Genomic DNA, 25,149 nt, shown 5'->3' with positions numbered 1-25,149 from the left:
TGGCTTTTCGGATGATTTGAGCAAGTGTCATTATCTCATTAAGCACATAATTTCCTCATGCTTCCTGTATTGGGGAAGTTGAAGCACAAACACTTTCCACCACCCTCCTGAACACTTGGTACAGGTGTTGGCTCACCTTTGGTACAAGACTGGGCAGCAGCAAGACTCAAATAGAAACACATAGATTTTAATTGTTTTGGTTTTTTTTTTTAAATGTCATGTGTGTACTGTTTTCATAAAAGAAAAGCAGTCTTAAGAATTTCACCCTGCTTTTTTTTTCTTATCTATGGCTGCTCCCTCTTCTCTTACTTTTAACACATCTGTACTTTGGATCTATATATGCAGTCAAAACGCTTAGTGCTTATTTTCCCTTCCTTGTAGAAACAGCAGCTACGTGCATTTTAGATTACACACCATACATTCATGAGAAAGGCAAGTACAATCCACTGGAAAAAAACGGATTAAGGCGAATTTTCTGTTCAGTACTCTATTGTCCTTCATCCTGCTTGACTCAGTTTTGATTACTAGTTCTAAAAAAAAGTCACCCCACTTCAACCAGTCTGAAAATTGAGACATGGAGAGACAGAGCCAGAAAGAAATCAACTTCCCACAAATAAGCTGCACAAAAGATCTTCAGTCTAGATTTTTAAGCTTGCTCTACTTCTATACCTACTGCTTAGCAACATTTTTACCGCCAGCACTCTGAGACAGCTGGGCTAAGCAAGATAAATGGATCTTCCATTTAGATAACAAAGATATTTCCTTTCATACAAACAGTCATATTTGAAATAATATACTACTATATCATTTCAGAATAAAACCAAAAAGCACACCAAAACACCACATTTTCCTGACCTACTCAACATAGCCCTCAAAATACATGCAACATGCTTGCAAACATCATCCATACAGCACCGCCAACTCCAAGCAATAAACCAGGTTATCATCACTTGCATTTACCAAGAAGCCAACCTCTTTGACATTCATGGTGAAACAATAAATATTTGTTTAATATTACATCAGGGAAACCTGACTGATAGATGGGAAGCAATAGAACACACTGTTGATGTTACACCATTCTACTGAAAAGAGACTCAGAGACTTAACCTGGGGACTCCCTTATCCACCCAAACAAGTGAGAAGGTCTTTCCATTTCAAAGTACTTTTTCACTGCAGATCCACAGCATATAGTTCTGTGGCAACCAGAATGAAGGCTTATTTAATCCACTTCAAACGTATACTATAATACATTACACTTTTAGTTTCCTCTTGCCTGGGACACTAGGCAACAAGGAAAACTGTCAATGGACTTTTAAAAGATGATTCTCCCTCTACGACTTCCACGACAAAGCAACTGAAAATTCTGAAGTACTTTTATATTAATCTATTATTATTTCATGTCAGCAGCAATTACTCACATTTAAGTCAAAATCTGTACGGGCTGAACAGAACAGAAGGTGGTCCACATACAAAGGCCAGCAGAGGGAAATATCTAAACATAGGAAAATAATAAAAATAATAAATCCTTATTACAAGATAAAAAAAACCACAGAAAATGGATTTCACACTTTCAGTAGAGTCATTTCCTGTAAAACTTCCCCAAACACATGAAAATCTAGGTGAGAAGATATTTATAAATGCTAGCATTTGTGTACATGGAAAGGGTCTGGAATAGAAAGTTCTGTAATACTGATTTTCTAATAGGAAAGAGAGAAAAACACCACAGTACATCTATCTCTACTATCTCTAAAGTAAAAAAAAAAAAAAAAAAGTTGGAGATGTTTAAAAACAAACAACTAACAAAAGAACCAACCAACAGTAGCCTTCCAAACAATTTAACACATCTCCCTGCTAGAAAACTAATCTATAAGTAACATTCACTGGTGATGCGTTTGCATAGAATTAAGGAAATTCACAAACCCTTGTTCAGCATCTATTAATATGAAAGATGGCCATAAGTAAGTCTGAATACAGCTATCTTTTTCATGGACAAAGACTAATGAAACAGAACATCTTGAGTAATTAATCCCACCTCCCCACACAGTAAAAAAGCCAACACTGCATCCTCACTGGTAACAGTGGCATCACCAATCATTACATACAGTCATACTCATACAAAGCCTATACAAAGCACCTGCTGTTCTGACACAAACAAATTAAATTACAACTTCTACACAAGGAAGCAAAAATAAACACATCAGTGTCAATTCCGAGCTGTTTCCTGGGCATCTAAAAATATGATTCAAATCATCGCTATCAAGAGATGACAGCTTTACTTAATCACTGTAACCTAAACCATGACAATAAATTATTGCCAAGCACTGCCTTACTGTGAAATCCAGGGGTGGCTCCGAACCCTGAGGTAAAATGATACGACAACCGTGCAGAGCCACTGCAGCAGAGGGCTGAGCACATCAGGGCAGTCAGTGAACAGACTGGAAACCCACACCACAAGGAGAAAAGCTACAAGAATCACCTCTGGCTTTAGGCAACTGCTCTAGAAACCCTGCAAATGCCAGCAGTAGAACATGGGGTGAGAGCCCTTCAGGCAGATACAGAGTGTGCTACCCAGAACATACTTTGCTCACTGGGACTACTATCTCGACTGGGACACACGTGTTTTTCCCTGAAAGGACCCAGGCTGGAGATCCTCTCATTTGCCCATCATTAGCACATAGGCATAAGTACGTGAGAGAGATGGATGAGAACATCTGCTGAACACTGTGCCAGGTCCTTTACTCTCCCCTGCCTGCTCAAGCTATCCAATTCTCTTTTGAGCCCCAAGAAGAGGTTCTGCAGACCTCCTTTGCTCCTTCCTGTAATCCAGTGGCAAAAGCCTTGCTGAAGACAATTGAGAACAAAGAAAAAGCTCATCCTACTCATCATATTTGTTGTTATCCCCTTGTCTAGTCTCATCCCAGAAACTAAACTAATGCTTAACACTGATTAGGCTCTGCCTAGAGACAAGACCCTATGATCTGAGACCACCTTGTGACAGTCCAAGGAAATGAACTACTGAGACAAAAAGCATTTCCCTTTTTTTTCCTTAATGCTTCACGTGCAGTTCCTGAAGTCCCTCTGAAAACTGCCAGATAGTCTTCATATTCACCAGTACTTGCCTTTCTGTGCCATCCGTGCCTCTCCGAAGTCCTCACAAATAAACTAGCTACCATCTCAGGAAACTATATACTGTTTTTCAAACTTTAATAAATAGAAGTAAATCAAGTGTTTAAAGCAGCCCCCAAGAGCCCTCATTTCACCACTAGGCACAATTATTTCTGCTGAAGAGCAGATGAGAAACAAAGCATATACTTAATTTCAACATAGTTTACTGGAAGGAGGTGTCACATTTTAAGAACAGGATCCACTCATGACTGAAGACTGAGCTGCTGCAAGTTCAGCCATACGCATTAAGCAGATTTGGAAATTCCCTGGCAAAGCTATTTAAGGAACAGACATTTCCTGTAGTTTTCAGAAATATTTTATATTCCCCCCTCCCTGCCCCCCATTTTTAGCCTTAGTGGTAAGGAGGGTAAGGGAGAGAGAGGATACCATATTACCATTAAGTGAAATATGAATGAGCCACCCAAGTTTAAAGTGGAAACTTCAGCTATTTGTGCTTGGGGAAAACTTTTTAAAAAAGTCATTCATCATTAAGAGGCCAGGACTTTTCTGCTAACTTTAGAAAAAGAAATATTCATCCTTTCAATTAAGGTGAATTACAAAAGGATATGAACTCACCTTTACACTTTTGGCAAATAAGAAGTCCTCCGGGCCTTATTGAAATACCTTTTTCCATTTTCCAGAATTAGAAATGGCAGCCTTTTTTCTGTTTCGTTGCTCAGGGCCTTCCCTAAACTGCAGCTAAACAAACCCAACCAGTCGGGTCACACAGAGCATTCCTCCCACAGCTACAGAGCGGGTGCATCAGGCAAGCTGGAAGCCAGGGAGAGACTGAACAGTCAAGCATGACAGTATCCTTCTAAGGATCTCAGTACCTGTCTACCTCTTCTTTCCTAAAAGTTTAACGCTGTCTTTTCCTAAAAATCTAATCTCGTCTGAAGTATCTAGCATAAAATTGATGAAGTTTACAAACACTTAGAACATTATTTCATTTATATATGTAATCCAAGTCTGAAGAGACTCAATCCAAAGCCACAGCACGTAACAAATTATGAATTCAGAAGCCAAACTGAAGGACAGTTGCTTATCCTCACAAAACACACCATATGTGGCACTTTGGTCCTGTACGTCAAATGGTAAAGATTCATCATGTAATTGTGACCAATTGGCAAAGTCCACACCTGCCACTCTAACAGAAACTATACTGTAACTTTCAAAGACACAAAGTAAAACAGAAAGGGAAAACCTTAAAGTGTTGAACTAATTCATAAATCCTCAAGCTGTTAAAATTCCAGTCTATCTTTACTCTTCGTATAACAAGGGTGCTTTACAGCAGCACCTTTCATGACACCAAGGTTCCCATCTACTACACAATCTGCACATTCTGAATCAACTCTGTTTTGCAGCTCTGCAGACCAATACAAACAGTGACTTTTGTATTTTACACGGTCATTTTTTGCTGAGAAACATATTAAAAGTAGGAGTGCTCTGAAGAGTAGCCGCTAAATAAACATCAAGCACAGCTGTTATAACAGTCCATGCTACTTCTTTGAAAGGCTTACCATGAAAGAAATAAGATGAGACCTCAGAGCCTTCAGATAATGTTTAGCCTTTAAGTATAAAGCCTTTTGCCTAATGAGACATATTAAGAGGGAGACATTCAAATAATCTGGCCCTGCAAATAAGGAGACAAAAATTAAATAAAAGCAACTCTGATCTGCTTCATAGTCACTGTATGATGAAAACAGAAGGTGGATCTGAAGCCTTCGAACAAGGACCAGAATGGATTAAAAGCAGAGGATAATGACGGTAATTTTATCAGAGAAGTAAATCAGAATAGCTTCTGGGCAAGGCAGGGATGAATTTCTCGCAGCAGACTTTTTATTGACTCTTCTCTTAAATTAAACTGAATTACTGAAGTGAGTCAATCTCCTTTAAGAACAGAGATTTTGTAAACTGTTCCATGGTACAGTATGACAGGGGTTAAAATATTCTGGTCTTTCACCCATTTGAGGAAATGACACCAGTTCTCCCGGAAGGCAACATGCACATTCAACCCCTTCACATCAGGGCATGAGAAAGTTTGGAAGGAATCTTTTTTTTTTTTCAAACTGTCAACATTAATACTTTGTTTCTTCCTGCTTGTGTTTGAAAATACAGTGCTGCACTGCGCTGCATGCATGTCCTGTCAGCTGTACAGATAAACATCTAGAAGTCAAGAAACCCCCCCTAATAAGTGTTAATTAAATCTGTTGTCAAACTCATTTTAAAGGCCCCCTGCACGCTCTAAACAATATTAATATTGTCACCAGTGTACAGTGATAAAAGCATGCAGAAGCATCTTCAGAAGGAATGCTGGGGCAAATAAAACACTGACGTTACATGTATGTAAGCTCAGTCCTACTCAGTAAGGCAATTAATTTTAATTGGGTTTTTCCTTAAATGACATCTACATGGCAAGGAAACAGAACAGATGTTGGAAAACAGCGAGTCCACAAACACGATACAGCCCAACTGTTTTGAAGTGAGAGTAGAGAAGGAAACACGGAGGTATATCCTGTGCAGCAATGGCTCCCAATTAACATGGTGGAATAAATCAAGTTTGTGTTCTCAAAAATTAAACAGTTGCAGTAATCCTGCTAAGAAGTCTGCCATTCTGGGCTGTTCAGAGTAAGGGCTGTGATATAAAGTGCTGTTCAGGCTGTGATATAAAGTGCGTGCTGAACTGCAGATGCAGTACAGAAAACAAATTAACAAACTCCTAGACCCAGACGATTGGGACTGAAAACTCTAACTGGGGTGGAAGACTACCGGCAGCTCAAAGTCTGGGAACACAACATATTTTCATACCTAATTTGTACCCACAAAGGTAATTATGATGGCCTGCTTGTTAAAATTGCTTTTAAACATTAATTTAGTTGACAAGACAGTACCAACAGGGCTTCAGTTGGGAACAAAAGCAAAAGTCACGGTATTCACTGAGCTATGATCCAGATAACATGCTCTGGTATGTCTTTTTCAATGGATCTCAAGTGTTTCTGTGAATTTGACTCACGTTATGCAAGACCTACAGCAGTGCAAAAGCCACATTTCTAACACAGTAACCACATGGCTGAAAAGAGAAGCTATGTATATCTTCACAATGGAAGAAAGAGAGCATAGGATGACTTATGTTCCCCACCACTATAAACATTATCATTGAAGTAGAATTATAGAATCACAGAATAGCTTGAGTTGGAAAGGACACCTTCCACTACACCAGGCTGCTCCAAGCCCCGTCCAACCTGGCCTTACACACTTGCGGCATCCACAGCTTCTCTGGGCAACCTGTTCCAGTGTCTCACCACTCTCACAGTAAAGAATTTCTTCCTAATAGCTAATCTCACCCTGCTCTCTTTCAGTATGAAGCCATTCCCCCTTGTCCTATCATTACATGCCCTTGTAAAACGTCTCTCTCCAGCTCTCTTGTAGGTTCCCTTCATGTACACCTTCCTCAAATAGGGAAAGTGTGACATAACCACAAAATACATCAAAACCCCTGAAGAACAACTGACAAAATGTGACCACTATTTTACCTAGTGTATAAGAATTAAAAGGGAGCAGGATTTTTAAAAATTTTTGAAGGGAAAAAATGTGCAATACCAAACCAAGGGAATAAATTAGGGTGTTATTATCTGATAGGCAACTTAGGCAAAGACCAGGGTTAACAAGAAATGTTCTGTAGCAACCTCTCTGGGCTTCTACCGGAATTTTGAATAGCAAAGAGAAACAAAACATAGTCCCTTAAAATATATTGGTATTATCCCATTAGATGTGTGTTTACACGTACACACAGCTCTGTACAAATCTATAAACAAGATCTTATATTTCTCCAGAATTTGTAGAGGTGTTTTGTTTGAAACAGTCCTTCAAAAAGCAACCAGAAAGGCACTGACTGTTGCCAAAGTAATCCCAAGCTAGAAGAGTTCAATATATTTCTGCAATAACTGAAGTAATACATCAACAGAATGGATCAACTTCAGGGCACGTAGAGCCAACTAAAATACATGGAAAGTAGTATATCATCAGCAAACTGCAAGATCCTTGTATTTCTTAAGTATTCAGCAATGGAAGAAGCATCAGTCAATGATCATAGATACATCAATAAATAATACTGATAAGTTTAATAATAACTTATTCATTCTATGTAAATTCCTGCTGATACCACTGGCATGTTTTCTAATAATTTTCAGACAGACTTCCAGTCTGCATGTGAGCAGCCAATAGGTACAAGTTAGGGTTTGGTACACAATCCTGAGGTTCTTACCTCAAAAACTGATCCTGAAGGATAAAGGTATATGATGGGTGGTCCTTAATCACTTCCTTTATGTGAAAACTGAGGTCAGAATGGAAAAAGAGCCAAGGAAGGAAGTCTGTAGCACCACTCAAACACACACGCACCTTCCAGAACAATTTCTTTAACAGTTCAGAGGGTTAACTTGTAGTTTAAATCAAGTAGTCAAAGATTGGGAGAGAAATAAACAGCTTGCACAAGCAAGATACTGGGCTATTAGGTTTCTATAAGTGACTTAAAAATTAGGTCAGTCTAATTTGTGGCTGATACTTTGTTCTTTCACTATTATGAACTCACAATGATGTCAGTCTCATGTTCAAACATGCCACATTCAGCAGCGTACAGGCTTCCTGAGAGACTCTCAACCTTCGTTTGTGCAAAAGGCTTCTGCCAGATTCTTAGCTCATACTTCACTGACTCAGGCATGCTACTCCAGTTTCAAGGGAGTTACACTGGCTTCCTGTCAAATACTGCACAGTTTGGGGTTTTTTTTCCCCCTCCCTTTATTTTTTTTATTTTCCTAAACTTTACGGACTACAAGTTTAAGAACCTGTGTCCATATTCAGGTTACCATTTTAGGTCTCACCTTCCACACAACATCCAGAAGATCACTAAAAAGAAGACCATCACTAAAAGCTGTGGGAAACAGGAGTTTAACTAATTCAACCCCCCTTTCAATAATCAAAGGGGGGCCCCCAATAAAGCCAGGGGCATGTGGTGATAGGACAAGGGAGAATGGCTTCAAACTGACAGCAGATTTAGATTAGATACTGGGAAGAAATTCTTTACTGTGAGGGTGGTGAGGCCCTGGCACAGGTTGCTGTGGATGCCCCATCCCTGGAAGTGTTCAAGGCATGGCTGGATGGGGCTTTGGGCAATTTTGTCTAGTGAAAAGTGTCCCTGCACATGACAGCATGTTTGGAACTAGACGATCTTTAGGGTCCCTTCCATCCCAAACCATTCTATGGTATTTCCCCATCTTTATATGGCCTAAAGAAATCCTAGATGACCCTGTATTCTACGCAAATGCAGCTAACTCTAGAGAATGAAAAGCTCCTGCTGAATTGGGACTTCATACAGAAATGCTTCTTATGCAGCCATCACATAAAAATAAAGTATGCTCACATACAGAAGCTAATCTGTCTATGTAATTTTTGACATTCAAGGAAGGTATCTTTTCATTATTATTTCTGACAAAAAACTTGCCACACCGTTTTTAAGCATGTTAGCAAAGTTGACAGCTTGTGAAGCACAAGGATATTGTAAGTTTGTCTAAGCACAAATTTTCAAATGAGCCTTGGACAGAGCAGTAAGCTTTTGCAAGCATCTTTAACTAGACCCAAGTGAAGCAGCTGTTTGAACTACCACTATTGCTTCTTTTGTTTCAGTGGTAAAATTAAACTGAAGAGATAATGGAAAGGTTTTAAAAGCAGTTATTTGTCCCTTCCACTTCTCACCTGCCAGCAGGAGACTCACTCTGAGGTGTGACCCTATATCTCCCCTACTGTTTTTCTCCTCATCTTCAGATAGGTGCAATCAGCCTTTTGTGTGAATTTCCTCTGACCGTGAGGGCACAAAAAAAATCTTAGGTGGAAGTAAAGGAAAGCCCTGTAAAAATACAGTGGTAGGTAAAAAAAAAAAAAGAGGTCACTGTTTGAAAATGGCCACCTGTAAGTTTTGTCTTAGCAATCCCAATTTGCACCATTTAACTCCTGTTTATGTCTGTTGCTAAATATTTATACTAAACATTTGTGTGCATCTTAACCGCAGCCAATCTATGTTTCCCACTGCAGCAGCCACTCAAACTCTACCTCATAAACACTCAGCTGGAGCAGAAGCAAAAGAGGAAAAAAGAGTGACCATTTTTATGCTGCTAAAGCATTTCTCTTGGGGCTACACTACCAGAGATATAGCCCAGGCTCTCCCACCCTCACATTCATGAGGTCGTGTTTCCTAACTCATACAGATAATTTTTATTTGCTTTTTGTATGTTGATTTTAAACTATCCTGTCAGTATGTTAAAAGCTGTATTATATATCCATGGAACAATGCTATTGCATGAATCCTTAACACGGTTAGGAAAGCATCCCACAAAGTATCAGGAGAAGGTACATTCTCCCACAGTCACTTCCTAACCACAATAAATTCCAGCTACTCTATGAACAAAAACATACAGATGTGGTTCACAAGAACAGCATGTCCAACAGATCCCCACTGTTACTGCTGTATCTGCGACTGCCCAAGGACACAGGAAAGGCAGGTCTTGCACAGAGAGGTGATATCTTTTATGAGACTGGTTAATATGAAGCGATAAGAAGAGGGAGGGCACAAACTCCAGAATGCACAAACCCTTCCTCAATACAGAGATGTGAAACAGAATCAAATCCTGACACAGAAACAAAAGCCAAGGCTTCCAAAACATCTCCACATCCAGCCTGTCCCTCTTCCCAAACAGGAAAAGAAGTCCAAAGCACATCCCGAAGTATGTCATAAATTACCCAATGAATCATATTTCTTATGGAAACTGTCTAGCTGAAGTCACACCACTGAAAGTATGTGACAGAAGACAGAAAGAAACCTAAAAGATACACTCAAAGAAAGAACACTCCCTCCATCCAAATTCTTGGAGTTGACACCAAAACAAGAAAATCCTGGAGTCATCACAAAGTTACCGGATTTTTGGTAGATTTTTCCCACAAACAAACTTTTCTCTGGATTATAAAGTTGTTTATTACTATTAACTCAAACTTGACATAGCTTTATATTCACTGCTTTTGTTTCAAGATTTAAGTGATGTCTGTGTTCCTGAAACCTTGCCTGTCTTCTCCAAATTAGTCATTTTATAAAGAAAAAAATTCCTTTCCTTACAAACCTTTCTTACAAGCCTGCCTGAGAAAAGTTTGTATTTTCTGAAAAAAAGAAACAAACAAAAGTCCACCCGAACAAAAATTCCATAAAAACACCATAGAAATAATACAATTTCCTTTAAGGTATTTTCCAGGTGACTGAAAAACTTAGACCATTTCCAGCTACAACTAAAAATGTACTGCATTACTCAAAATTCTAGAACTAGACGTTTCATTCTGCAATGCAACGAGGAGGCAATAATTTAGGTCTTAAAAGTAAAACTAATTTTCTCTTCCTTCAGTTCCAAGTTGACTTAGGTATCGGTGACAAAAACAGCAGGTGAGATTAAGTGCATTTGACAAGTGAGATTAGACACACTTACCTTTACAAAATCATGACAGTGATAGTTGTAGTTGATGTGTTTGTTACCTGGGGTAATTTTGTTTGTTTTTTTAACTTTATTTGAATTGCAAAGAAGTGTTAGCTAGTTTGTTTGCCTCCTAGAATGTTGTATGCAGTGAGGTTCTCCACAGGAACACCGAGTGGCATGAAAAGACTAACCCTGACGGTTTGAACAACAAGGAGCCAATTTCTACCAATGAATGTCAAAAACATTTCATATGTGCAGATTTAAGCAAGAAATCTTTTCCAGAAAAGACTTCATTCCTGACTGCAATTATGCCCTCTGACAGGATTACAGCACAGGTCAAAATGTGCAGGAAAAGAGTCGAGTGCAACCACAGAAGCAGAGGTCACCAGGAAAGAGGGGAAGGAGAAGTGCTCCTCCCACCCTCCTTAGGCTTCTTCCTTTGCAGCCACACCACCAGGCTCAAATTAGAGTAGTAATGCCTAGGGCAAGTGCTTCCAAAATCAACTAATCCATTACCTGGGAGATGGGAAAAAATCAAGGACAAATCCAAATAATTATTTAGAACATCTAAATTCTAATTTAGCTTACACTACAATGGAATAGGTAAAATAAATAAAATCTATGACTTAGATCTCGAAGAAAATGTATCTGTTCTATCTGTAGTTACAATGCCCATCCAGGACTAAAATATTCTTCCTTTGTTCTCACCATCAGCTCAAAGTACAGTTTTGCCAAGGTTCAGCTTTCTGGCACTCTATTGAAAGCATAACCACATAAGATCTTATTGAGAGCCAGCTTTAGGTTTGGCAGGGAGACCACCTGGCATCAAAGGTAGGCCTATTGGTATGCCTAAGGCCATATGCATGAATTTTAGTAAAAAAGCAAGAGGCTGCAGGGTTTGTTTTTTTTTGGTTTTTTTTTTTTTTTTTTTTTTTTTTTTTTGGTTTTTGGTTGGTTGGTTGGTTGTTGTTGTTTTTTTGGCTTCAGTGCAGGGACAGTGTGCAGGGGAGATGTTTAAATCTAAGAGTCCTGAACTACCTCAACCAAACCACCAGTCTAATGCTCAAAGTAGCCTTCACATAAAGGAGGGTTTATTTGTGCAGGCTCACCTCGTGGCACAGCTACAGAGCTTTTCACATCCAGGCTCAATGCTTCCAGTACGTGGACTAGACTGAGCATCTCCAGCTACACTGTCTCCCTGACTGCCACATCCAGAAGGAGTTGTTCTGCAATTGCTCCTGTGTGCCACTACAGTACCAAACACTGGAGAAAGCAGATGTCTCTAAGCTTGTGTTATTACTCATGCTAAGACACATAAAGAGTGTAAGGAATGGAAAATAATCTTGTCACCAGCACAAATAGGTTGCTGCAGACAGCAGCAGCAGCCTGTATACAGAACTGAGCAAGAAGTATGAAGGAGAGGGAAAAATAGTGCTCCAAAAAGATGAACCCGGCCACCAGATATGAATCCCCCATGTTCCCCAGGAGCTGATACACCTTTGGCTTTAAACAAAGTATGAGCTGCTTGGATTGGAAAGGGGCAGTTGGCCACAAAGAATTCCTACTCCACGGGTGCCCAATAAGATGGTGCTTGATGCCTGGGCACAAAGATCCAAAGCCCTGCAGCACAGTCTGAAGTACAATGTTGCCCCTTATGCTAGACTGCCATAGTTTTTTGGTGTGTTTAAGGTAAAACTCTAGTTAATAATTCTTTTCAGCACAGGTCTGCAGAGTCAAGTATGAGAAAGCAACAGCGTGATGATTGCTCACACCATCTCAGCACAGAGTCCTTATTCTTACACAGCACAATAGAGACTTTCATTACATAAGCACCTTCCTCGGGGCAGTACTCACTCAATCAAGGAGTAATTATTTAACCACAATCCCATCTCCTTTGCCTTCCCGTTAAAGAAAATCTTATGCAAAAAGGTAAGAGCTTGGCTAGGAGTCCTTGCCCCAAACATCCTCTTACCAGTGCTGTACTGCTTGCCAAGTCCTCACTGTTTGCACTTCAGATGTTTGCAGCAGACAGACTGTGCCAAATCCAAAGAACTTTGTCATTAAAAGAAAAAACTAACAGTAGGAAGTGCACTCCACGCTTTGCTAATCTTGTCAAACTACTGTACAGACAAGCACAATTAATAAAAGTATTCTTAGGAAGCTTAATGACAACTTTGGAGCCATGGTTACTCTGCTTCAGGTAGACTGGAATGAGGAAAGCAGCAGGGAAGAAAATGTCTCTTGCTGTACCTTTAGCCCCTCACAAAGACAAAAAGGACTCCCAAGGGAAACTGCCCCACTCCATATAGCAATTTAGGTGGTACAGATCTACCCAGGAACATCAGATTATCTTTCTGCCTACCTATGAAAACACCTTTACGAGCAGCACCTGAGCTTCTAACCATAGAAAAGCATGATCCCTTTCTGCATTAGCTACTTAAAAGCATTTGAGGTGTTTCATCCAAAAGGAATGAACAGACAAAGCTCACCAGCTCCAAGAACATCTGAAAAAACACTCACCCTGTCACCACTCAACAAAGATAGAGATGTGCAATAAAATGGCCCTCTCCACTACACTTGGCACCTACTGCTGCATATAACAACTGTGACTTAGAGCAGTGGCTCCCAGACAGGCTGCTGAACAGACTAGGCAAGTGTCTTTTAAGATGCTTGGTTTGAGAAAGCCACAGTCACATCCAGAATTCTCTCTGGTGAACAACTGACATCAAATAAATGATTTGCTGAGTTAGAATTTACATTTCTTTTTAGGGATAAGTGATCACAGAGGACCAGACTAAGAATTTAAATATGGATACCTTCTTTTAGTATTTTGAATCCTCCTGAGGCCTTTCACAGAGCGTCTATCCATTCAGCAAGGCTAAAGGCAATTCCCATGGTACTCCACCCAACCCTTGCTCTTTTCAGACATTCAAATGCATCCAGCTTTATCCATGAGAAAGCTTTTCTAAAGAGCAAGTCTGAACCTAGCAATTAGATTACCAGTAGTTTCAAACACAGACAAATTTTCAAAATCCATGTCAAGACTACTGATGCTCCATGCAGGAATGGTGATGCACCCACCATGGCAGAAGCCTTCAGAACTTCACACAGAGAACTGCCAGTGTAGAGCCTGGGGTAACACTGCCATCAGGTTTGCTGAGATAGGCATCTTCTGAGTGTTTCACAACAATTAAGAAAACCTTAAATAAATATGAAGAAGAGCAACTCTGTGCCACCTTTTGTGATTCACAGGTTTCAACTAAACCATAAAGAACAAGAGATTAAGCCTTCTGTAAAGTCTGGTACCCTATTTATATTATCATGATCAACTGTGATTTAATTTTAATTTTTGAAGCCACAAGAGTTACTTAATCTGTTATAAAACTATAAACATAGCTAAATTGTTTGAGGTTGACATCCTCACCAAGAAATAGATTTGTAGCATCATATACAAACAGTTCAGTGAACACATAGCATCACATATAATTGGCCTTTTAAAGACACAGTCAGATCTGAAAGTGCAATCAGAAAACCTGCCAACTTGTTGTAGCTTTGAGTTTTCTCATGCTGAAAGCAAATCTCAATTCAACACACACTATGTGTATTATTTCACTAAGAACACATAGCAACAGTGGTTGAAGGGATGTGTCTTGACGGAGCAGAAACAAGTTTACATGAGGTGTTTTGGGGACTGTCAGGAACCTCGTGTAAACCCATCACTTTGACATCTCATCTTAGGCTGCTGTCTCAAAATGTAACACTGTTAAAACCTCCACAGCAAACCATATCATACATTACACTACTGCTCGTAATACAGTCTCAAGAGAAAAAGTAGAAAAACAGGAATTTACACCAGAAGTTACAGAAAAAAGGTGGGTTTATTTGTTAAAGACCTATTTTGAAGATGTCATATTGTGTGGGTCAACAAAAATAAATTGTTGCTTTTAACAGAAGTAACTGAAAAGACAGGCAACTTAAGATGTTGTTACACATTCTGGATTCTAACCACATGTTGCAATAAAAAACAGTGACAGAAAGAAAACGTGATTAACTCATGGCCAATCTAGAAAAACGTAGCACTAGCTAATGGTTTCACCAACAAATCAAGCCATTGCATGTTTAAATTATTTCTAGTATCCTCCTGAAGGAATTCAACTATCTGCTACAACTGAGGGGCTCCCTCCCCCTTTTTTCACCTTTTTCTCTTACACCATCTTACATGATGGATTTCACCACACACTTCTACATCAAAGTTGTATCCAGCTCATTTTTCCACTTGGTACTAAGACACTTTAAACCACAGATATGGATGAAAAACACTCACCTAGGCACTCAATCTCTTTTTCTCTAGTACAGTAGCATTTCTTTTGGCCTTAACTGTGCTGCTCACACCTCCATAGAACACTGCAGTAAATGTAATTTTCCAGACCCACTCCTTTGTCCAGATGCATCTCCATTTTCTTCTTAAGCCATGTAACACAACATGAGACCGTCACCTCTCTCACACTCCCTCCAAACACTGCCTCAAAACCACTACTTTGCTAAAATGTGTACAAGGACTCCGGCATCAGTACTAAGACTATTTATGTCAACCAGAATTGCCTAAGTGAACACTGCTCCTCTCTGCCTCTGGGACCACCAAACACAGCAGAACCCATGGTCTGTGACTGGCCTCCTGAGTTCTGTAATAGGTATCTTTATTACTGCATGGAAGGGATATTCTAAAAAAAAGCGTATATTAAGTAAAAATAAGCTGGCTATGGTTTTGGATGCCAAAGCAAACAAGATTAGTACTCCAAAAAGAAAATAACCAAGTTATTTACCACCTTGGAGTTTTACCAAGTATTTGACACAACTAAGCTAAAGCTAAGGATTTTAGGATATTTTCATTACAACTTGTTTTTGAATAACTGGGGCTCAAGACAGCACTGTTTTTGCAGAAAAAAAGCAGCAACCTCCAATACCTTTCCTCTACTTCTGGAGTAACACTTCTTAATCACTCCATTTCACAACACTGATAATAACAAAATGAAGAAACGAGTATTTTGATAACAAGTTCTCTGTGATTAGCATTTCATAACAATTTTTATGCCTGCAGAGATGCCGTGTCATTCCGAACAGAGTGTATCTAAAAATGGAAACCTATCAAGAAGGACTTCAGAGAATTATGCTCCCTAAGTGAAAGGAACAGAGTTGATACAGAAGCAGAGAGCACACTATACTGCAGTCCAGCCTTTCTTACTTCAGTTGGTAAAATGGCACTGGTATTACATTTGAAGTCAACTAAACCCTCTGTATACCAGGAACCATAAGCCGCCATGAAGGTTGATGAAGAAGAGTCTTCTCCTTGCGGAAAATAAGAACAAACAAATCCTGAAATAAGTCTGTCAAGAGGAGGGGATGAACAACAGGAAGGAGGAAGAAATCACTACAAATCTGGCATCTTGAATTCAGAAAAACATCACAGCTTTTGCAATTCTCACAAACTAAACAAGGAATCACACAGTTACTGTGAAAAAGGGGGGAAGAGTCAAGCCAACTCTGTTTAGAGAAGGAAGTAAGAGGAATACCACGCCAGATACAAAAGAATTTAATTTGATGGAGAATCTACCTTTCAGTTTAGCCTTTGAACCACTACAGGACATGCCAAGGGACATTTTTTTGTTGCATATTTGTTCTTTACCTGGCAATAAGAAAATAAGCTTTTCCCCTGCTCCTCATTAGAATGATCTTACACTATGTCAGAAAGCCTGTTTACAGATTGCATTAGTTCACTGCTAAATGACAGTGCCCATAACACAATCAAAGTTCACTGCACTCATGAAAGAACTCCTACCAAAACTCATACCATGCTGCCGTGTTTCAGAAACGGTGATTAAGACACTGCTGGTCCAAAAGATCTTCAATGCAGGAAGAGAAAGGAAATGAAAAGCTGCATATTTAGCTCCCAGCTGAGTCTGGAAGTTGCAGAAGGTATACATACCACTTCACAAGGAAAGGGAACAGGAAGCCATGAAAGAAAAGAGTCATTATGTTGAAATGGTAACATTTTCTTGAGGTTACACAGGCCAAATGAGCATATCCCAGAAAAATGTGAATCAAAGCCTGGGTAAAGAAACAGAAAGCAGTATAAGTGACAGCAGATGGGGGGAAAGAAAGAAAAAAAAAAGATAAAGACTTTAGAAGAGCAAAGAGTATCAGATCAGAAAACACATAAAATAAGAAAAATCCCAAGAGCTGGTGCATAAAAATTGAGGGGTGCAATTAAATTTAATACCAGCAACGATAATAATAACTGAAAAAAGCAAAAACAGGCTTCTTTGCAAGAGCCTCTTCTACACAGAATGCTGGCAAAAGATAAGTTCAAGATGGACTAAGTCAGGACTGACATATCAGAGGAAGAGTGAAAAAAAACCTGATAAACTAACAGTAAGCCACCATGTTCTCAACATTTAAGAGGGAATTAAAGAATTTAAGGGCTGAGCAGAAAACAGAAATATGTAATGCTCATTAAAGCAAGCTATTCCAGCACAGGTACCAAGTGTTTGTAAAAAATTCTATATACAACAGGAAAAAAGACAGACAGACAGAAAGACTGCTGAACTTCAGTAGCATAACAAGTTACTTAAAAGGAGCCACACAGACCTTATGACAGGCATAAAGGAGCATATGGCAAGAAATGAAGTAGGACACAGAACCATGCTTCTCCATCTGACCAAAACTCACCATCAAATTTGACCATGTGTCTTTGAACACGTCAACTCAACTGTTTGAAGGAACTTTATGTAGACTCGCTAGACTTTGTAGTCTATAACAAGAAGCTCCAAAGAATCTAAATTTTAAGATAAACACAATATATACAACCACATGCATGCACCCATTCCCCACCACTGAGGAGATGGAAAAAAAACAACCTCAGAGGAGTAGTAGAGACAAAGTGTTATCTCTTTTGATAGAAACAACATTGGATAAAGTCATTGGGAATTAATAACTTCGCACCTGGCTCTGCACCTGGCTGAAAGGCAGAGCTGTGTTGACATACAGGCTATTTCAGTTGACTTGTTTGCACAAACTCACATGCAAACTTGTCATAAGTCAGCAAAATGCGGTCTCCATGGTCTGGGGGATAAAAAAAGCCTCCCCTACCTGAATGACAAAAGCCTTCAGCTGAAAAACGTCACCAGTAACAAGACTATTACCAACATGCTGTAGGGATGGCAGTTTCATCAGCAGGATGCTCTGGATTCCTATCTGCCCTATACATGACCTTCTGTAGCATCACCTCTTCCAATGTAGAGGCCATTGCATTACAGCAGTGCAAGCTGCCAAACAGCACCAGGAGCTCCTGCAGAGCTCCAGCTGAACCTGCAGAACCCTTTTACTCAAGGCAAGACCCCAGGAAGATGGTCCTGGTATCAGCATACTAAAAGTAAATGTAAAGAACACTCAAAAACCCTAAAGGATTGAAAGTATATAAAAATACAGCATCAGAATTAAAAAGAAAAGAGATACCACTACTTGAAAAGGAATGAGAATACTAAATGGAACTGTAGGTTTAGTCAACACTTCCCCCAAAGCAGTGGGCAGAGATGACATAAGCAATTAACAAGCAAGGAAAAGGACAACTCTGAACACATTAAAGTCAATATGAGGAGAAAAGGAAAAAAAATCAGGGTAAGAAATTAATAGATATTACTAGCTATCCATTCTCAAAGCAGAAAAGAGATTTTTCATTTTACCAAGTAAGTATGATAAAAAAGAAATGCTTTCAAGCTTTTAGTAGAAAGCTATGCTGTTTTTATTTCGCTCTCCTTTAAAAGACCAAGAAATTAATATGGTAGTGATTTCTGATCAGATAGATACACCATAACCTACCAAATGCACAAAATTTATCTACTACTTCAGATAGCTATTACTACTAAAACTACATAATAACTGCTCTGTGAAGACCATGTATCCACATTCTCTTGTTCATTATACCTAGAAAGAGCCCACGAACCCTTATTTGCAAGGCCATTTTGCTTCACTAGCTAATTAATCGCTTTTCTTATCATATAAATCATCAAAAAAAAAGAGTCACATTACCTGAAAGCTTTCTAAGATATAAGCTGCTCTGGACAGAGTATATGTGTATATATACATATGTGTATGTTCATGTATGAATAGATACACAGTTTGTATATCAGTATATATATATAAAACCACACATACATATATGCATATGTCCTGGCCTTATTTTAAAGAAAAAGCATCCAGACAGAACCCAAGTTCTAAACTGGTCAAGTGGCAGACAAGTATGTGTTTACAATGGAGCACAAAGCCCTTGGAACCCTGGGAAGCCAAGCCAAGCCAACTTGCATGTGCAGTGGCAAAAAGGAATCAGCTCAATAGCTTGAGCTTGGTAAATCCATGTATGTAATGAATACACTTCTTGTTGTCTCTGCAGAAGACAAGGTTGAGGGGGTACCTTCCATGGCAGCCTAAAACAAGTTAAGTCAGGGCTATCAGAGAGCATCTGAGTCCCTTATGCCAGCTCACATGTTAATTCAGTGAGCTGACTCAAAGAGCTATGTCAGTCACAAACCAACTGCACAAACAAGTAGAATAAACAAATGCATCAATAAACCACATCCAAACAATTTTCAGCCATTTCTGTTTCCCAGCTCTGGCTCACTGTGGGATCCTGACAGCCATTAAAAGAGCAAGTTTGAAAAGACGGGGCTGGGAAGACAAGGAAAGAATCACAGTACCTGCAAGCATTTGATCTTACCTGCCACAGAAAGGCACACAGGGTTGCACTACCCTGAGAAAGCTCCACCAGTGTCAGTGGATCCACACTAATGTTCCACACTTTCACTTCTACTGTGACTGAACCTACTTGTTTTGGACAAGGGTAACAGCAGTTAGGCAGAACACAGAAGAAAGGAAAGGTTAGTCTACAGAGTATTTCCCTTCCAAGCTTTGTCTCTATGTTAAAAAGGCAGGTAATTTAAGGTCTGGCATGGAGTGAACAACAACCTAGAGTCTGTGGAGCAAACAGTGCGATGGATTTCTCGTCTGCTTCAAACAAAACACAGATATGAAACAGAACCTGTGAGTTCATTTCACTGAGGTGGCCTCAAGTGAAGTACGAACAGGCACAAAAACTACCCTAAGCAGCAGGCTTAGGGCAGCAGCTAGAGGCAGAGGGACTGTGTCAAACAGCCAGACTTGGTAACTTTTTCTACATACACAGCTGGAAAAAGACACTTGTCAGTAGTCTTTAGACTACTGTTCTGCTTTCTGTATTTAGGTTAAAGTTCCTTGGGGCACTGACTAGTCGTACTTGCAAAGCACTTACACCAGTGGCAGCATATAACTTCAAAATGTTACAAGAGAAACAGCAAGGGCCTAGGGAAGCTGGTACATATGCACCTCACACATACACACACACATACGCACCTACAACGTAGTTAAAGGACATCAGCCTCTTGAACTGAACAAGCAGTTCAGGTTTTTTTGCCTAGAAGCAAACACAAAATTTGCCAATTTTTTTTTAATATAAGTTTCTCTTCCATCTAGAATAATTCCATATATGCCAGATTTTAAAAGAGCCAACAATTACTAATAGCATGAAAAAATAGCAACTCATGATAGAAGCCTATCCTTCTGTTGTTAGAGAAGCTGAAAGATGTGGTTCTATGTTGGCAGTTTAATTACTTTATCTTCATCTTATCCCAAAGCAGCTGACCTACTCAACACCAATCCCACTTCACCTCAAAAAAAAAAGTAATTCTGTTTTCTATAAAGACTTCTCCAGCTGTGCTTTCACGTATAACAATTGCAATTTGAAAGGTAGAGACCTTTCAAGGAGGAAGTTGGACTTGTATATTCTCAATTTGCTAACATAAATGGAAAAACCAAGTAAATAAGTAATAAATAGCTAAGTAAGCATAATGTCCAACTGTACAGAAAAGCAGTACCACAAGTTGGGCTAAATACTAAGCACTGAATAGAAATGCCATACTTTGCTAGATGGAACAATAAGATTTTTGTAAGTTTACTTTATAATTTATAATTAAGCAAAGATATATAAAAATGCTACTACCGGATATCTGCTCCAGTATCAGGCAGGTTCCAGGTCAGGGAAAGCATAATAAGTGATGTCTTTTTTTTCCTTAGGACCTCTAACATCTACATTATGCTCAAAGGTTTGTTTTCTTTTTTTTTTCCTTTTAAACTAAAATTGAACTGGAGACAATGCATGTCAATACTACAGGGGGGAGGGTCTATTACATATATATATATATTTATGCTGAGCATGCACACACACAAAAAATTATATGCTCGACATCCCTCCCATGTCAATCCATGACATAAATTCTTGTCTTTGAAATATTCAAACACTTAAATCATCAACACAGTCTTAATTTTTTTTAAATTATTCATCATGCTATGAAAGTAATTTTTCTGTCAAAGTATACAGACTCCTCAAGGGAAAGGGGGGAAGTAAAAAAAAAGAAAAAAAAGAGGAAAACCCACCATCAAAGGGTTTGGCAGCCTTTAAAAATTCCCCAAACAAACAATGCATCTTTCTAAGCCAGCATTTGCCAACAGTGTCACTGTATTCAGCTTTTTCCTGTGCCTGCCACTAAGCAGCACATTTGAACGGAAAGTCCCAAAATCTTCTGAAAGGATAAGACCTGAATCTTTACCCTGAAGCAGTCTCCTCCTACCCTCCCACCTTCCCTACTGCATTACCTCCTTATTGGTGACCTAAACAGTAGAAAAAGTCAGTGACTGAAAAGAACATTATGCCTATTTTAATGCAAAATCTTCAAAATTCTCACCACAGCTCAATTAGAAAGACTGGATGATCATTAGTTGAGCTCTCAATATCCTGTAACTAAAGGAAAAAGATTTAGGGTTAAACAGTAGCTGTATTTTCACTTAGCTATGCAGACACTTCACAGCCACTGTACCATACTGGCTTATGTCTGGTTTGAATAAAAATAGCTAATGTGCTTGCTTGTTACGCTATTAAATAAAGGGCACAAAGGAATTGCCAGGACTGTTTTTGCCCATGAAAGGCAATGGTCATTAATAGCTTGTATTTGCAGAAGGCTGTCAGAGGAACAGCATGCCTGTGCTTCCTCCACAGCTTTCTATAGGTTTAACCATATATGAGACAGCAGGGGAAAAGACACTACACGTTTCCTCATTTCACAACGGGTCACATCTGCTGGAGCATTGGCAAGTCATGCAAGCCTCAGATGAAGAAAAATATTCCAGTCCTGTAAATCCGAAGGGAAAGAAAGATGTGTGTCTGTTCATGAAAATAGTATCTTGGGAAAATGTGCAATGACAGTTAGCAGTATTTCACCACTTTGCTTTTGCTGTCCTTGGAGTCCAGTATTTTGGAGATCTGAACTTGTAATAGTGTTCTTTTTCATCCATATCTTGCTTGAAGGAGTTAATTTCTTTCAGTAATATTTTGAGAGGAAACAGGCAACAGATGGACTACTCATACAATCATGTCTGGGCTGGATAAACAGATTTTTCAAGCATCTTCAAATAGGTCCACCTCGAAATCACAGTAGGCAGGCAAAGTGAGCCACACTGAGGAAACAGGCTTTGTCAACTGGATGGTAACCAAACATGGATCATCTATCTAACAAGCAGAATGGAGAACTGAGAAGCTGACAGCATGCTCACAACATGTCAACCAGGAGAAGTCAGGGATTTTCACCAGCTGGACAGGAGACCTCACTCCACACTGACCGGGAAAAATCTAACACCACACATACTAAGCTGAAAAGTTACATGGATGTAAAATCAAAACAAAAGTGAGATAATAAGAAACAAACAAGGTAGCAGCAAAGCAGAAGTACAAGCAGCTCTATCAGTTTGTCTAAACATGCCTTAAATAAGTCTCCCATCAGCTCGGAGAACATGAAGTTTACCAGCTCTCATAAGGACTGTGCCCATTTACCTTCAGCTGCCCTGTCTTCCTGAGATACAGGACTGTGAACCTACAGACCAGTCATTGTAGATTATCTTTCCTCAGTAAGGCCTCAGAACACTCACTGTGTAAAAGCCTGAGAGCTTTTAGGAAATTGAAATGATGTGGGAGTAGTCTGGGAGAAAAGGGAAGAAGGTACTGAGTCCTCTTGCTGTGAGAAGAGACTTGCCATCAATGCAGAACTCCAAGCAGACTATGGAAGGAGAGATTTTCACAGCCCATCCCCAATTCGTAGTGCACTGCCTTGCACACAGGGTCTTGTGACAGACAGAGGGAGCCCTACTGAAGTGGCGACACCATTTGCCTTCTGCTAATCTGGATTCAATCTAGTACATATTTTTAAACTTATCTGGACCTAACAACATGTCAACCCAGAGCACTAAGATGACTGCTGTAGTCCTTTGCTGGAATAGTCTTTCTTCTTGCTTAAAAATTGGCAGAGTTTTATGAATCTTTGTGGAAGACAGGCTGAAGATGATTCTATTTGCTCCCCAAGTATTTTTAACATGAGGCCTCTACCTAAATCCTCCTAGTTTCTAAAGGCACTTCTGAATATGATTAGAATATGAGTTAGAAGAAAGACCTGTAACACAAAGCTTCTTCCCCCTCCACCTCTCTTCCCTCCCAGTTTTCCAGAGTTCAAACAGACTACCAAGAAAAGGGACAGCAAAGCTGTGTCCCAAGCATGATTTTTAAAGAAGGGAGGTATGAAACCCCAACACCTAAGCACTTGTAACAAAACACTTGTGGGAACTGTATAGGTGATAGGCTCTATAAGTATTCCAGACAGCATTAATAGAATGAGTGGAGAGTAATCTCACGCCTGTTCTTCAGGCAAATGTTCCTGATGCTTTCAAATCACCTCTGAAATTAAGGCTTGTTTCAGTAGCAGGATGGCATGCCGAGAAAAGCCCTTTGAAGTGTAGTTCAGACTCTTTGCTTGTATTTGTAAGATAGTGTTTAGAAGACGGACGGCTTTCATGCTTAAGAGACTGTACAAACTTTGTGAAATACACACTGTGGAGAAAAGCACATCCCTGCAAGCACCATCTTGCAGGTAGAAACCCAAGTCCTGGCACGGGATTTGAGTCTTTAAAGTCTGGGGTGAATGAGTCTTACACCTAGCAATCAAGAAGCACAAACAACTTGGGCTATTAAAAGCATGGCATTTATATCTCAAACATTATGAATTATTCAGCCTTTAAACATGCTTTACTAGGGGTTCAGCAGAAGCAAAATGCAGTACTAAATCAATTTTATCTGGAATAGTGTGGAAGAAGGGAGAGTTCCTTTCCTATTTTGAGAGCAACATCTATGCTACACATGCAGAGCCAAAGCCTTCTAATACAGCAGGCTGAATACATATTAGTTATTCAAACTCAAGAACGTGTGCATAAAAGGAATTTCATACAATTAGTCCCCGTTGTCCTCCTCAGTTTATGCTCTCTGTAAAGTTCTCATTCCAGTGTTGCTACACTGAGACTCATTTTTTTGCCTCCCACAATGCCTTCAGTAATGTAAAAAACATCAGACAAGCAGGCATGGATGTCTAAAAAGAGACTATCTGTATAAGTCACTGATCTATCATTTAGTCAACAGGCTCAATTCATAGATTACTATAGCAAAGCAAAAGCAAGTCAAGCACAACGAAAATGGGTAATGCTATTTCACTCCCAATATTATAAAATGTGTCAGTTTTCTGCCAAACCAATGTAAAGGAACACGGTTATGATTTTATGAAGAATTTTTTTCACATAATTTTAGCCAACTATCATTCTGGCTAGCATGTAAAAAGATCTTAAGGAGAAAAAATTAAATTTATTCTCAACTAATGAAAGCCTCTGCACACCTCTACTTTTGTATCTTTATTTGCTAAACAAATGATAAAAGTTTATATCTTCAGCTTGAAACCAAACAAGAGTGCAAACGTACCTGAGGAGGCATAGTTTATGAGGAACAGCATGAAAAATCATACTACACAGGGAAAAAGTTCCAAGAACACACTTAAAGGAAAGCTGTATAAGTTACTGGCTATGTATACGTCCTATTTTAACCAAGAGAGAGCAGAGATAACTGAATTCCCCTTTAAAGAAGAACCTTGTTTCAGGAGTTCCTTTCATATATGTTACAGCTTCAGGCAGTGAAAACAGAGAAAAACAGCACCATGGGAGCTTGGGAAGGTCCTTTCTGAATCCCCACAGCCCCACCAGAAACCTCCCTTCACTGAAAAAACACTCTTCTCCCTCTTTCCTAGCTTGGCCAATTATTAATTTTGGTTGGGTTTTTTTTTTCAGCTGCTGGAGCATTTCATAGGGACACGACATGGAAAGCTGCCAGCCTTCCCAGAGCCAATTCCGAGTAGGTCAGTCTTGGCTCAGCAGCAGACCACAAAGCGAAGCAGAAGGAAATGCAAGGCCTTGAACTCACGCCCATCTTCCCTCTCATCCTCCATATACACATCCTAAATGCAGATTT

At 39.4% G+C, this 25,149-nt stretch overlaps 1 protein-coding gene across 9 annotated transcripts in view; it reads right to left on the bottom strand.

Annotated features, from left to right (window-relative positions):
- Window positions 1-25,149, bottom strand: part of DUSP16 (dual specificity phosphatase 16) — a 62,470-nt gene that overhangs the window by 33,246 nt on the left and 4,075 nt on the right. For 3 of the 9 annotated variants that reach the window (XM_064654242.1, XM_064654246.1, XM_064654243.1), the window contains exon 2: window positions 1,419-1,492. The exons of 4 other annotated variants lie outside the window; for them this stretch is intronic. The gene's annotated coding sequence lies outside the window, so the exon portion shown is untranslated. Of the gene's footprint in view, window positions 1-1,418; window positions 1,493-3,741; window positions 3,763-7,429; window positions 7,449-25,149 lie in introns of those variants that run through there. 2 more of the 9 variants (XM_064654247.1, XM_064654245.1) reach the window with 2 other exon arrangements.

This window comes from Pseudopipra pipra, chromosome 5 (genome assembly GCF_036250125.1).
Source record: "Pseudopipra pipra isolate bDixPip1 chromosome 5, bDixPip1.hap1, whole genome shotgun sequence".
Classification (NCBI taxonomy): Eukaryota; Metazoa; Chordata; class Aves; order Passeriformes; family Pipridae; genus Pseudopipra; species Pseudopipra pipra.
This window is presented reverse-complemented; position numbering and strand designations above follow the sequence as displayed.